Below are 13709 nucleotides of genomic sequence, written 5' to 3' on the forward strand. Positions count from 1 at the left end.
GAGACGTGACCCATAGTGGCTATACCCAGCTCACCTGTCAATTCAACCAAGAGGAAAGGATGCACAGAATTGATGGAGCTGAAGAGCCAATGCCATTGTGCCTAGGCAGTCTCACAGTCTATGCCTGACTCCTGAGGCTGATGGAACTTTAGTACACCAGCAAGACTGTCTCACAGCAATGACCAGCCACCACTTAAAAGGGACACTTTTGTGTGTCCTCTTGATACCCAAAAGTGTGGTCCACCATCTTTGGCATCCCTAGGGAGCTTCTTAGAAATACTGGATCCAAATCTGCCTTCTAATGAGCGCCCCAGGTAATTCATGTGCACTTGAAAGTTTCAGAAACACATCCCAGAACATAATCACAACTTGTGGCTTCTGTTCTGAGCTTCTCTCTTCAAATTCATTTCTCATGTCTCACTCCTGGATGCCAGTCTTTGCCTTTATTCTTTCATTTGTCATCTGATCAACATAGAAATGTTTGGCCAGTTTTTAAAATTTCCTCCAGTTCCTTAAGCACACTGAGTTCTTTCCTCCTATTCACTTAGGTTCTCCCTCTGCCCATAACCCTTTCCATACCACCCGTCTTCACTCTTTTATTTAGTTAACTCCTTTCATTCTTTAGATTCAGCTTAGACATCACTTCCTATAGAAAGTCTGGTAAGTCCTCAAGTCTGGACTGGTCCCTCTCATCTGTTTATATAGACCCAGTACTTCTCCCCTTCTAGTATCCACCACATTCTACCATGATTTTTGGTCTGCCTGCCTATGTGCCCCTCTAGACCGGAACCTTTGTGAGGCCATTGCTTACTCATTTGGTTCACTCTTTGCCTCAACAGCCAGCACACTATAATTTTCAAAAAACAAAAGATTTTGTTTGTTGACCTCTGTCCTTATCTATTGCTGAGCTGTGGAACCAGGCGAGCCTGGTCTGAGAGCTGCTGCCAATTCTGGACCTGAGCGTTCCCAGGGCCAACAGAACAGGAATAGTCAAGGACAACTAGCCTTCCACAAACACCTGGTTGATGACTAGGCAAATGAATGAACAAACTACAACATTGTCTATCCAACTAAAATGGCACATTTCACTAAAATTTCACTGAAGCAATATTAATTTTAAAAACAGATTATCAACAAATGAAACTTTTTGCTTTTAAAAATGAGAGAAATTATATGTTCCCCATGCTCACTTCTGGCTAAAAACTCCTTCCCTGAGTGTTGATAATAGTAGACGTTGTTAACACATTCTCAAACATTGCACTAGGACCCCAGAATATATTTTTAAATCTTTGTTTGCTTTGTATTGAGAGGATGTGTTTGTTTTCCAGTTAAAAACCTGAGATCTCACTTAAAATCCAGGAACTTTTACACGAGCCAGGTGATTTGAATCAAGAATCAGGCTAGATCTAACTTTAGCTTAAGAAAAAGGTATTTTTACATGTGCATGCAAGAATGACCTGAGATTCTGAGCCCTCTAAGCAACAGGACTCTTTCTTTACTTTTGTCTTCTTTTGCTCATGCTTGCAAAGAGGGGCAGCCTGGAGGACTCCACCACGCTCTATTCTACACCAGACCCCCCTCCGCAGTCCCTCCCCCAGAGTCTAGTGTCTCCCTCCCTTGTGTGCTGTATGTCCTTCCTGCTCTGGACATAGCCCACATAATTAATTAAGCCACTGTCTCTTCCCAACTAGTATAAGGCCACTAACCAGTTAACTGGCACATGCCCAGAATTTTTTTGCCACAACAGATGAACTTCCACCAAGCCCCCGTCACTCTCACGTGGCATCCACTGTGGCTTAGGGCAGGCATTAGTGAGCAAAGTGACCAAATGGAGGTGTTCTGAGGTCTTCACATGGAACAGAGCTACCCAGGCTAATGCTGGAAATGAGCCATGAAAATGTTTTAAATGGTGTGTCAAGCAGTCCCAGAAAAAAGTCATCTTGACTGATGAATCACCACAGGCAGCATTGCTGTGACAAAGTAGACAAGCACAGCTGGCCCATAGGAATTGCATATCACATTCAGCCCTTACAGTTTCAAATACCAAGTTTATGTGATTGTGATAAATTCAGAACATCCAAGAGCTAGCTGAGAACTGTGGCCAGCCCTATAGAGTTGCTTTGTCCTATTATTAGGTCAAAACATTATTATTCTTCACTTAGCTCCAAAATAAATTGACAATAAAAATTACTAGCTCTTGCATTTTTAAGCAGCAAGTTAGATTCTGCTATTTGGCAGGCACAATATTTTCTAAGCAGGAACTACTGTTTTGGTGCAGTGCAGTGGGCTCAGGCTTTGAAGCCGGCCCAGCCACAGGAGTTAAAAATTGGGAATAATAATACTTACCTTAGATGGTCAGCATTGGAAACCAGACTGGAAAATACCAGGTCTGTCCAAAAGATATCCAGCCATGGGATATAAAAAATAGAGATGGTTTTGAAGAAGATACAAGAAACATTGTACGTAGGACAATGACACTTTAGTCCCCTTCAAAGTAGGCACCTTGGGACCTCACACAGTTTTCTCAATCACCATCAGCTGCCCCGTTGTATTTTTCTGAATCTCACTGATGCTCTTAAATCTCTTCCCTTTCAAAGGTGATTTTAGTTTTGGGAAAATCCAGAAGTTCCAGGGCACCAAATCTGAGCTTCAAGGGGCTAAATCACCTGGGTGATTTGATATTTCACCAAAAAGCTCTACACAAGATGTGTTGCAAGAGCACACACATCGTTGTGATGAAGCTGCCAATCACCAGTTGCCCGTAGCTATGGCCTTCTGAATCATCTGAATAGCTTCCACAGAGGAATGTTCAAGCTTAACACAAAGTTTGATACAGTTTCGTTGCTCTTCTCACTCAGTCATTTTGAATGTGACAGCCACACATACACATGCTTACTAAACAGTGTCTACCGCTCCCAATGACTAGTACAGTGAAGTCTTCATTGTTCATGCATGTGCATTCCAATCCACTCTCCGTGGCTGCCAGGTTACATCAATGTCACACACACTGTTCTCATCATATTAACAGTGGCTGGACTTTTTTCAGCCAGACCTCTTATATACAAAATGCCTGGCATAGGGCCCGCCTCCTAAGAAACACTCAACAAATATGAATTTCCATCATTTGCTTTAAACATCACAAATGAGACAAGTCATTAGTGCTTCACAGAGACATTCATATAAACTCACAAACATTCTTGGGGAAACCTTCTATTGTAGACAGGTTTTCATTCCAAAGAAGGTTTGATGATCAAATTGTCAAATCACTGCCGAGGACACAGCCTGAGGCCAATGCTAGTGCTAGTGATGTGCCTATGGAAGGTGAGACCCATGGCTCTTCCTTCCTTCCCTTTAAGGACAGGTGTTGAGAGTCTACCTATAGTTTCAGCAGTGACTTAATCATGACACTAATACATGAATCAAAATGTGGTAACTCAAAGTACCAGTTTTTGTGAGGAGGATATCTTGTAGCTTGCTCTGGAACAAATTGGCATATGCAAAATGTCACTATCTACTTAGACATTTATTGAGTGTGAGGAAGTGGCAAGATCTTGTATACCTTGCCATCCCACATGGTAAGAGACTGGAACCAGTGAGTGCTCACTATTCCTCGAGTGATGCTGGGTAGTGAAAGGAAACAATCCAAAAGCTTATCACCTCTCCCTATGTTTCAAAGATAAGATCCTAGAAAAATACAGGAAAATAAGGGTTTTTATCATTTAATTCAGGAACTTCCTATGTACATTTTGGTTTTTCAGGATGTTTACAGCATCACAGTTATCTGATTGATGTGTCAAACCAAATTAACTTGTCTGCCCATTGAGACAAACAAATAGACTGCATGATTTTTTTTCATTTTCTGCCTGTATTTGCTTACTAATTGCTTGTTTTGGCATTTATAGACATAACTTTAGAAAACTATCCACACATGCAAACCAAGTTGAAAAAATTAGACTGTTTATGCCAGGTACAAACCCCCTCTAACTCTGCCCTGTGGCTAGAGTTCAAAAATAAGTCAATAAGATTGACTCAAGTAAGTGATAAACACAAACAAGCAACAAGCAATTTTATATTTAAAAATGCCTTGTACTAAATTTTCACACTATCACTAAGTAACTTAGAAATTTTTGGCATTAACTCTGATACATTAGGGAGGTTCAAGTGCTCTTTGTGCAAACAAGTCCTTCACAGACAGGTCCCACCACCCAAACTCACACTGACCCTCCCTGGAAGCCTCTTCCCAAAGTACCAAGAACTTTTAGAGGCCCTGGTTCTGCATCAGTACAGAAGGAGATACTAAGACAGGTGTCCTGCCTGTGAATGACAGCCTTGCCTTCCCTATCTAGGATTCTTGGTCCCATTCACCACCCACTTCCTCAGTGCCTGAAAAATGGCACCAGACTTTCCTGGAACTGTTTTAATGTCTACAAATAAATATAAAGGCATGCATGTTAACAAGTATTTTAGCATATGTCTAAGGATCCTGTGCTATCCTTCACCATATTTTTGCTTTCCAATTGTTTTCAATTATTTTCTTCCTGAAAGGAAGTTCACTTTGGCTGTGTGAGGAAATGGGAGTTTTGACTAGAGAGTGAAACACTTATCATTTTAAATTAAGGTGGCCTGGGCTGGGGGTAGGTTGAGGGGCAACATAATGTTAGTGATATGGGGGAAACAGAGAGAGGGGTAGAAAAAAGGGGAGAGACGGGAGGAGAAAGAGTTGTGGTTGGGGAGCAAAAGGCAAAACATCCATGTCAGCCCTACCTGGGTGGCTCAGTTGGTTGGAGCATCATCCCATACACAGAAAGTTTGCAGGCTTTTTTTAAATATATTTAATTGATTATGCCATTACAGTTGTTCTATTCCCCCCTTCATTCCCCTCCACCGTGCACACCCCTCCCCCACCATCCCCCCTTTAGTTTATGACCACATGTCTCAAGTTCTTTAGATTCTATATTTCCCCTACTATTCTTGCCCTCCCCCTGTCTATTTTCTACCTACCATCTATGCTACTTATTTTCTGTACCTTCTCCTCCCTTCTCCTTCTCCCATTCCCCTGTTGCTAACCCTCCATGTGATCTTCATTTCTATGGTTCTGCTCCTGATCTAGCTATCCTCTTAGTTTGCTTTTGTATTAGGTGTGGTTGTTAATAATTGTGAGTTTTCTGTCCTTTCACTGTTCATCTTTTTTATCTTCTTTTTCTTAGGTAAGTCCCTTTAACATTTCATAAAATAAGGGCTTGATAATGATGAACTCCTTGAATTTGATCTTATCCGAGAAGCACTTTATCTGCCCTTCCATTCTAAATGAAAGCTTTGCTGGATAGAGCAATCTTGGATGGAGGTCTTTGGATTTCATGACTTGGAATACTTCTTTCCAGCCCCTTCTTGCCTGTAAGGTCTCTTTTGAGAAATCTGCTGACAGTCTGATGGGAACTCCTTTGTAGGTGACTATAACCTTATCTCTTGCTGCTTCTAGAATTCTCTCCTTCATTTTAATCTTGGCTAATATAATGATGATGTGCCTTGGTGTGTTCCTTCTTGGGTCCAACTTCTTTGGGACTCTCTGAGCTTCCTGGATTTTCTGGAAGTATATTTCCCCTGCCAGATCGGGGAAATTCTCCTTTATTATTTGTTCAAACAAGTTTTCCACTCGTGGCTGTTCCTCTTTCCCTTCTGGCACCCCTATAATTCTAATGCTGGAACGTTTAAAGACGTCCTGGAGGTTCCTAAGCCTCTCCTCATTTTTTTTGAATTCTTATTTCTACATTCTTTTCTGTTTGGTGATTTTTTTCCTCTTTCTGGTCCACTCCTTTGATTTGAGTCCCAGTTTCCTTTCCATTACTATTGGTTTCCTGTGCATTTCTATTCATTTCAAATAGTTTAGCCTTCATATGTTCCTCTAATTTGTGACTAAAATCAACCAGTTCTGTGAGGATCCTGATCACCAGTGTTTTGAACTGTGCATCTGAAAATTTGGCTATTTCTTCATCACTTAGATTTATCAGCTGTGGGGCTCTAAGTTCTTCTTGAGCCATGTTTTGATCTGTTCGTGGCTGTTAGGTATGAGGAGCGGAGCCTTAGTTGTTCACCAGGGCGGGGCCACCCAGGTCGCTGGTTTGTGACGCTGTAGGTGGAGGCAGGGTCACAGAGGGACAATGGCGGTCCCCTCTGCCGCTTCCTGCCACTGGGGCCTGCCCGGTCTGTCTCACCACTCCCTCCTTCACCGGTTTATTGGTTTGGCTGAAGGGTTCGTTGTTGTCAGACTTTTGTGAAGTTCAATTTTCTCTGGTTTTGGCTATGTTTTTGTTGCTAAAACTTTGTTGTTTTTAAACTTAGTTGTGGGAGGAGGCACAGTGCTTCCACCTACACCTCCATTTTGGTGGAAGTCTTGTATCTAGGTTGCAGGTTTTACTCTCAGTCAGGGCACATACCAAGGATGAGGGTTTTATCCCCAGTCGAGGCACGTACAAGGGCAACAATTGATGTTTCTCACATTGTTTCCATCTCTCTCTTGCTCTCTCTTCCCTTCTACTCTCTCTAAAATCAATAAAAACATATCTTTGGACGAGGATTCAAAAAACAAAACATCTGTTTCAAAATGTTCCCTCAGCTTGATCTTCTGCCTAAAAGGAGAAGAAAATTTTCTTCTTTGCATCTTTTCTAAAAACTCAAATTCTTAAGATAACCATTACTTTTCTATCACTGTTATGAGTTACATACTCAATAGCAGGGATAAAACTCAAGTTCAATAACCAGTCATACCATTAACTATGTAACCTTGACAACTCCATTCCTCCCAACTCCATTTTCTATCTTTTAAAAAAATACCCTGTATTCCCAGTCAGGGCACATGCCTGGGTTGCAGGCCAGTTCCAAGCAGGGGACGCATAAGAGGCAACCATACATTGATATTTCTCTCCCACTCTTTCTCCTTCCCTTCCCCTCTCTCAAAAAATAAATAAATAAAATATTTATTTTTAAAAAAACCTGTAATATTACAGGGACATGTATGGAGAGAAATGTAGAGAGTCTCAGGCTAGGCTAAACTGCTGGAACACACAAACTCCCAGTAGTCGGTGACTGAGCCACAGTAGTAAATGCTCAAAGGCCAGGGATGATATCGATGTGGGAGTGAGAGGCAAAATGCCTCACCCCCAAATACTGCTTCAGATATCAGCAGGCTCCTTCTATTCTGTAGCATCATAATTCCTTAAGCCAAGGGTTCTAAAAGTGTTATCCCTGGACCAAAAGTGTTACCAGCAATGTCAGCTCTCAGTTCTTGACTTTGGCAAAGAAAGACTTCAGAGCCAAGGAGTCTAGCACAAGGGAAAGTTTATTTAGCATGCAAAGAGAAACTACACTTGAAGAGAAGATTCTAGCAGGCTGCTTGCAGAGCTGCCTCGGCTTTTTAGAAAGAAAGTCACAGAGGCAGAAGTGAGCCAGCTGGGCTGCATGGACTCCAGACACAAGTTATAGAGGCAAAATAAGGGGCCTTGGGGACAGCTTAGCCCAGGACAAGCTGCTTCTGCCCACTTCTCCCCTGGCTTCAAGTCTTGCAGGGACCCTTAGAACTTTGGAGAAAGAAAGCAAAGATACACACCTGAAGAAAGGCATTGTGGGCATGCTCTAGAGAGACAGTATGCCTTGAGACCTTTGTCATAAGGGATTTTACCTGTTTTTTCTAAAAGCAGAAATTTTAGGGGAGGTCTAGCAGGCAGGATCTCAATAGAATATTCATCAGCTTTCCAGGTGGGTACTTTGTATGCTGATGCATCAAAATGAACCAAAGGTCATTCTCTGGTCAGTTTCACCTTCAAATAATGTCACCAAGGAGGGTCCAGGATGAAGGCATGTCTGCCCCAGCATGGTCTGGAATGTGTATAAATTGCTCAGCCAGTTTGTTTAGCTCTCTGTCTCAGTTTCCCCATTCCACTTGCCAAACAATTTTTCTAGCTTTTTGCTAGCCTGCCCCAGGAGTATCAGCAGTATCTGGGAACTTGCTAGAAATGCAAATTTTCAGGCTCCACCCAGACCCACTCAATCAGACACTTTGAGGTGGATTCTAACAGTCAGAAGTTTAACAAGTCCTCCTGGTGATTCTGATGTAATGAAAGTGTGAGAACCACTGCTGTAGGGACTCGTTGTGATGGTGGAATGAGAAAGAGAAACTAGGGCAGGAACAGCTGCTTTTGACCCAGTAATAACATGCATCACTTCCGGTCTCATTTCACTGGTAAAAACCAGCTGCCTTCTTCTTCAGGCAGGCTTCCCAGTGGGCCTCCTTTCTCTTACTCCAAACCACGTGGCTCCCCCCTTACAACCAGACCTCATGGCAGACCCCCTTGTCTTTCAGCCTGCCCTCATTTAAAGGCTCAGCCAGAACTTCCTGCATGACCTCATATCCAGCTACTCCTATGATGCGTTAGTGTCCACCATTTTTGCCAGATCCCCAGTATCTTTTACCTTATTTCAGCCGCCACCTTTAGTCAGGGCAAGAGTTCCCAATGACACAGAGGCATCCAAGGTGGGCATCTGCCTCCTCTGGCTGTGTCAGGGGTCACAATATGCTCTTAAAGTCACATACACCTTTCACTCTGGGCAGCAGCCCTCTTCCCTTCGGGAAAGGTAGGGCTATTACCTTGCCATTGTTATCCAAAGTATCTTAAACACCTTATCATCCACTTCCCCTTCCTCTAATCAAGGGTTGTGCGGGGTACACTCTGCTATTTTCAGAGGACCTCTGCCACTCTGCACACCATTCAGCCTCATAGAGAATTCAGTGGCTCAGCTGAGCTCTGAAGACCAGTTGAAATTAGGCAGTTTAGGTGAGGGTTATAGAAGAAAGAACTAGAGAAAATTTGGGTAGGAGAAAATAATTCAGGTATAGGAAATTGTGTATGTAAAGACCTCTTTTTATTTTTGATTGTTTATAATAAGACAGTTGTCCCACTTTTTCCCCTTTCATCTCCCTTACCAAGCCCACCCCCAACTTCCATAATTAGTTCCCTTATAGCTGTCCATGTCCTACGTACGTTCTTTGACTAATCCTTTTACCTTCTTTTATCAGTCTACTCCTCCTCCTCCCCACTTACAGCTCTCGGTCTTCTCCAGGAATCATGGTGCAAGGACCTCCTTAACCCACCAAATGATTTCAGTACTTTAAACTTTACACATTCGACAATGGTCATGATTTGACCCCTCATGCAGTGTAGCAACTTTATCTTTTTCTTCATTAGACTAAATACACAAAGCAGGTTCTATACCTCTAATGCACCTTACCACAATTTACCAGTTAAGAGAGTCATATTTATAGGGCCAGGGAGTCCAAAATAGAGGTCATCATTCCCCAGTTCTCATCCCCACCTCCCCCCACTCCATTTTGTCTACTGAACAGCAATAGTGAGTGCTCAATGACTCTTTAGTTTTTCACCGTTGCTTTGCACCTTCAGTAAAAATTATTTATATTGCTTTGATTTAAATGTAATTGTACCTGACATTCACCATTCAGAACACATTTACAAATGTGTAGCAGATTGTTTCACTTTTGCTCTTAAAAGATAAACAGGAAAATGCAGCAGGGGTTCTTGCTAGAAAGCTTCATTGGTTCATATACTTTGATACTCTTCTATTGTTATGAGTAGAACATCAACATAATTTACATAAGGATCCCGCAGAGGCCAATTTTAAATGAAACCACATTTAACTGCAGGTAATTTCTTTTGTTCCCCCAAGGTGATGCTAATTGTCCAACTAACTATGTGAAATATGTTGAATCTCTGAAAAGTAAACCCATCTAAAATGAAATGCAATAGTTTATCAACTCCCCAAAGTGGAGAAAACGAAAGGTAAAATCAAAGGGCCAAGGTACCCATAAAATGAAACAAAATGCAAATCTGACAATAAGTTCTGGATTTCCTGGGTTTCTAAACAAAATGATGATGTGGGGTCTTTGGAAACAGCGATTTGCTAAAAGAAACCAAGCAAACAGCAATTTTTCATTTGTGGTATATCTCTGGTTGCCTAAGTAACTTATTTTAGTCCTAAAGCCCTCTGGTAAGAAGATAGGCTTCAGTGGGCACAAACCTCTTCATAGCTAGTAATCAAAACACACTGCTATAGACAGAATTGTGTCCCCCCCCCAAATGGGTATGTTGAAGCCCTAATCACCAAGTGATCAGATTTGGAGATGGGGCCTTTGGGGGCTTTTGAGAGTGGAGCCCCTCTGATAGGATTGTTGCCTTTCTAAGAAGAGACACTGCAGAGCTCGCTCTCGCACAGCAAGAACAGGCCTTCTGCCAGCCAGGAGGAGAGCTTTCGCCAGAACCTGACCATGCTGGCACCCTGCTCTTGGTCATCCTAGCCTCCAAAACTGAGCAATAAATCTCAGTTATTGAAGCTACACAGTCTATGGTATTTTGTTATGGCTACCTAAGATATACATGTGCAGAATGAAACAATGACTAGCTATTGATCTGACAATTGCCTAGTCTCCAAATGTGCGATAGCTAACTTTGAAATCAAAAAAGATGAGTGGGAAAGAGGCAATAGTTCTTATCTGAAGTTCTAAATGACCTTTACTCTGTACACTTAGAATCTTACTCCAGTGCACGTTCCATGTGCTCCATGTGACCAGGGCTCCAGACTGATGGTCCCTTCTTCCGAAACACTCTGTTTCTGTGGGTTTTTTAGTTGGTCATTACATGGAGAAGGCAGCCTCTTGTCAACATCTTAGAGTTTGGCCCGAATTAGCCATGGTTCTCAACCTGTCACAAGTACAAGGCAGTGACTGAACTTTTTCTGTTTTAGAGACCTCTACATTGCATCCTACAAATATAGAGAATTATATATATATTAGAAGTCAGAATAACAGGTGTCATTTGAGTATATTTTAAACCAGTAACTACTGATGTATAGATAATTTAGATATAAAAGCATAGTTACGCCAGTTTAACATAATAGAAATACATTATTAAACATACTTAGAGGACTTCCGCCAAGATGGAGAAGTAGGTGGAGGGTCCACCTCGCCTCTGTGCACAACCAAATCTAAGAACAACTATTTTTAACAGCAGTCACAACCAAGCCACACGGAAAATTGACAATACGGAGTCCAAAGGATCAAAGGCATTTTTGTATACAAACAATGAATCAGCAGAAGCAGAAATCAAGGAAAAAATCCCATTCGATATAGCAAAAAGAAAAATAAAATATCTGGGAATAAACCTAACCAAAGAGGTAAAAGACCTGTATGCAGAAAACTACACAGCACTGAAGAAAGAAGTCAAGGAAGACACAAACAAATGGAAACATATACCGTGTTCATGGATTGGAAGAATTAACATCATCAAAATGTCCATACTACCCAAAGCAATATACAGATTCAATGCTATACCTATTAAAGTACCAATGTCGTATTTCACAGACATAGAACAAACACTTCAAAAATTTATATGGAATCATAAACGAGCCCGAATAGCAGCTGCTCTTTTGAGAAAGAAGAACAAAGTAGGAGGGATCACAATACCTGATATCAAACTGTATTACAAAGCCACTGTAATCAAAACAGCCTGGTACTGGCATAAAAACAGGCACATAGACCAATGGAACAGAACAGAGAGCCCAGAAATCAACCCAACCCTCTACAGTCAATTAATATTCGACAAAGGGGGCAGTAACATAAAATGGAGTAAAGATAGCCTCTTCAGCAAATGGTGTTGGGAGAACTGGACAGCTACGTGCAAAAAAATGAAACTTGAGCACCAACTTACACCATACACCAAAATAAATTCAAGGTGGATAAAAGACTTAAATATAAGCCATGACACCATTAAAGTCCTAGAGGAGAACATTGGCAAGAAAATCTCAGATATTCCACGCAGCAACATTTTTACAGATATGTGCCCTAGAGCAAGGAATATAAAGGAAAGAATAAACAAATGGGATCTTATCAAAATAAAAAGCTTCTGCATGGCTAAAGAAAACAGTATTAAATTAAAAAGACAACCAACTGTATGGGAAAACATATTTGCCAATGATACCTCAGACAAAGGTTTAATCTCCAAAATATACAAAGAACTTACACGACTCCACTCTAGGAAGACATCGAACCCAATTAAAAAATGGGAAAAGGACTTGAACAGACACTTCTCTAAAGAGGACATACAGAACATCCAGAGACACATGAAGAGATGCTCAATATCGTTAGCTATCAGAGAGATGCAAATTAAAACCACAATGAGATACCACTTTACACCAGTCAGGATGGCTATAATAGACAAAGCAACAAACAACAAATGTTGGAGAGGGTGTGGGGAAAAGGGGACCTTAGTTCACTGTTGGTGGGATTGTAGACTGGTACAACCATTATGGAAAACAGTATGGAATTTTCTCAGAAAAATAAAAATTGACCTGCCTTTTGACCCAGCAATTCCACTGCTAGGATTATACCCCAAGAATCCTAAAACATCAATTTCAAAGAACCTATGCACCACAATGTTCATAGCAGCACAATTTACAATAGCCAAGAGTTGGAAGCAACCTAGGTGCCCATCAGTAAATTAATGGATCCAAAAATTGTGGTACATATACACCATGGAATTTTATGCAGCAGAGAGAAAGAAGGAGCTACTACCTTTTGCAACAACATGGATGGAACTGGAAAGCATTATGCTGAGTGAAATAGGCCAGGCATTGAAGGACAAATACCATATGATCTCACCTTTGACAGGAAGCTAAAGAATAAAACAAATAAGCAAACAGAATAAAAACAAAGACGCTGAAATAGAGAACAAGTGGGCAGCGACCAGAGGGGAGAGGGAAGGGAACTTAAGGGGAAAAAGGGGGAGGGATTTTGAGAAATAAGTATGAATGACACAGAGATGAGGACTGGGAGGGGGGGGGAATGGGAGGGAGGGGGGAGACCGGGCGGGGGGGGGAGGGGGGGAGAGGAAAAAAAAAATGTACTTGAAAAGTAACCAAATAAAATTATAAAAAAAAAAAAAAAAACATACTTAGAAAGATAAATGATAGTGTTTTTCTTGTCCTTTATATCCAAGATTAAGGAGTTTACAATACGTATGTTATGATAAGTTTTAACTTTTATTCTAATCTCTATTCTTTTCCTTCTCACAAAAAATTCAAAGTATACAGACACACTTATAAATATTCAATAAATAATTAGACTCTTAACACAATACTTCGTATACTCACCAACTAATTTGGGGTAATGATCCCTTATGGGCATTCTTGCAATCTGAGCTTGAGGAAAAGAGAAAATGAAAAGATCACCATCTATCTCCAGGCTTGCTCTGTGATTAAACACTGCTAGGATCTTTACCTAGACCTATAAAGTCTCTACTCAGATACAGAAGTCTGTGGTAAGACTATGTTCCTGAATTTTCATTCCCTAATGACACCATTTGTATTTCCCAAACAGAACATTATTAAACTGTTCCCCAGTATCACGGGTTATTAATATTCCCCTCTCTTGTCTTCAGCTGGGTCTGAACACAGGAGCATCTCCTGTGGGGGACTTTTCTTCTCAAGTGCAGCCATCTCGAGTGTTCAGAATTTCTGATGTGTAAGAACTTTTTTATTAATATCTACTTCAAATGTTATCTTCCTTATCTTCAGGCCATTATCTTGTCTACAGGGAGATTTAGAATAATTTCCTCCCTCCATTACTTTTCTTCCTTGAAGGTATTTTA

At 41.1% G+C, this 13709-nt stretch overlaps 1 protein-coding gene across 1 annotated transcript in view; it reads left to right on the forward strand.

The window, feature by feature from the left end:
* Positions 1-13709, forward strand: part of SLC9A9 (solute carrier family 9 member A9) — a 529357-nt gene that overhangs the window by 322588 nt on the left and 193060 nt on the right. The gene's annotated exons all lie outside the window — the stretch shown is intronic.

This window comes from Artibeus jamaicensis, unplaced genomic scaffold (genome assembly GCF_021234435.1).
Source record: "Artibeus jamaicensis isolate MK-2021 breed Jamaican fruit bat unplaced genomic scaffold, CSHL_Jam_final contig_466, whole genome shotgun sequence".
Taxonomy (NCBI): domain Eukaryota; kingdom Metazoa; phylum Chordata; class Mammalia; order Chiroptera; family Phyllostomidae; genus Artibeus; species Artibeus jamaicensis.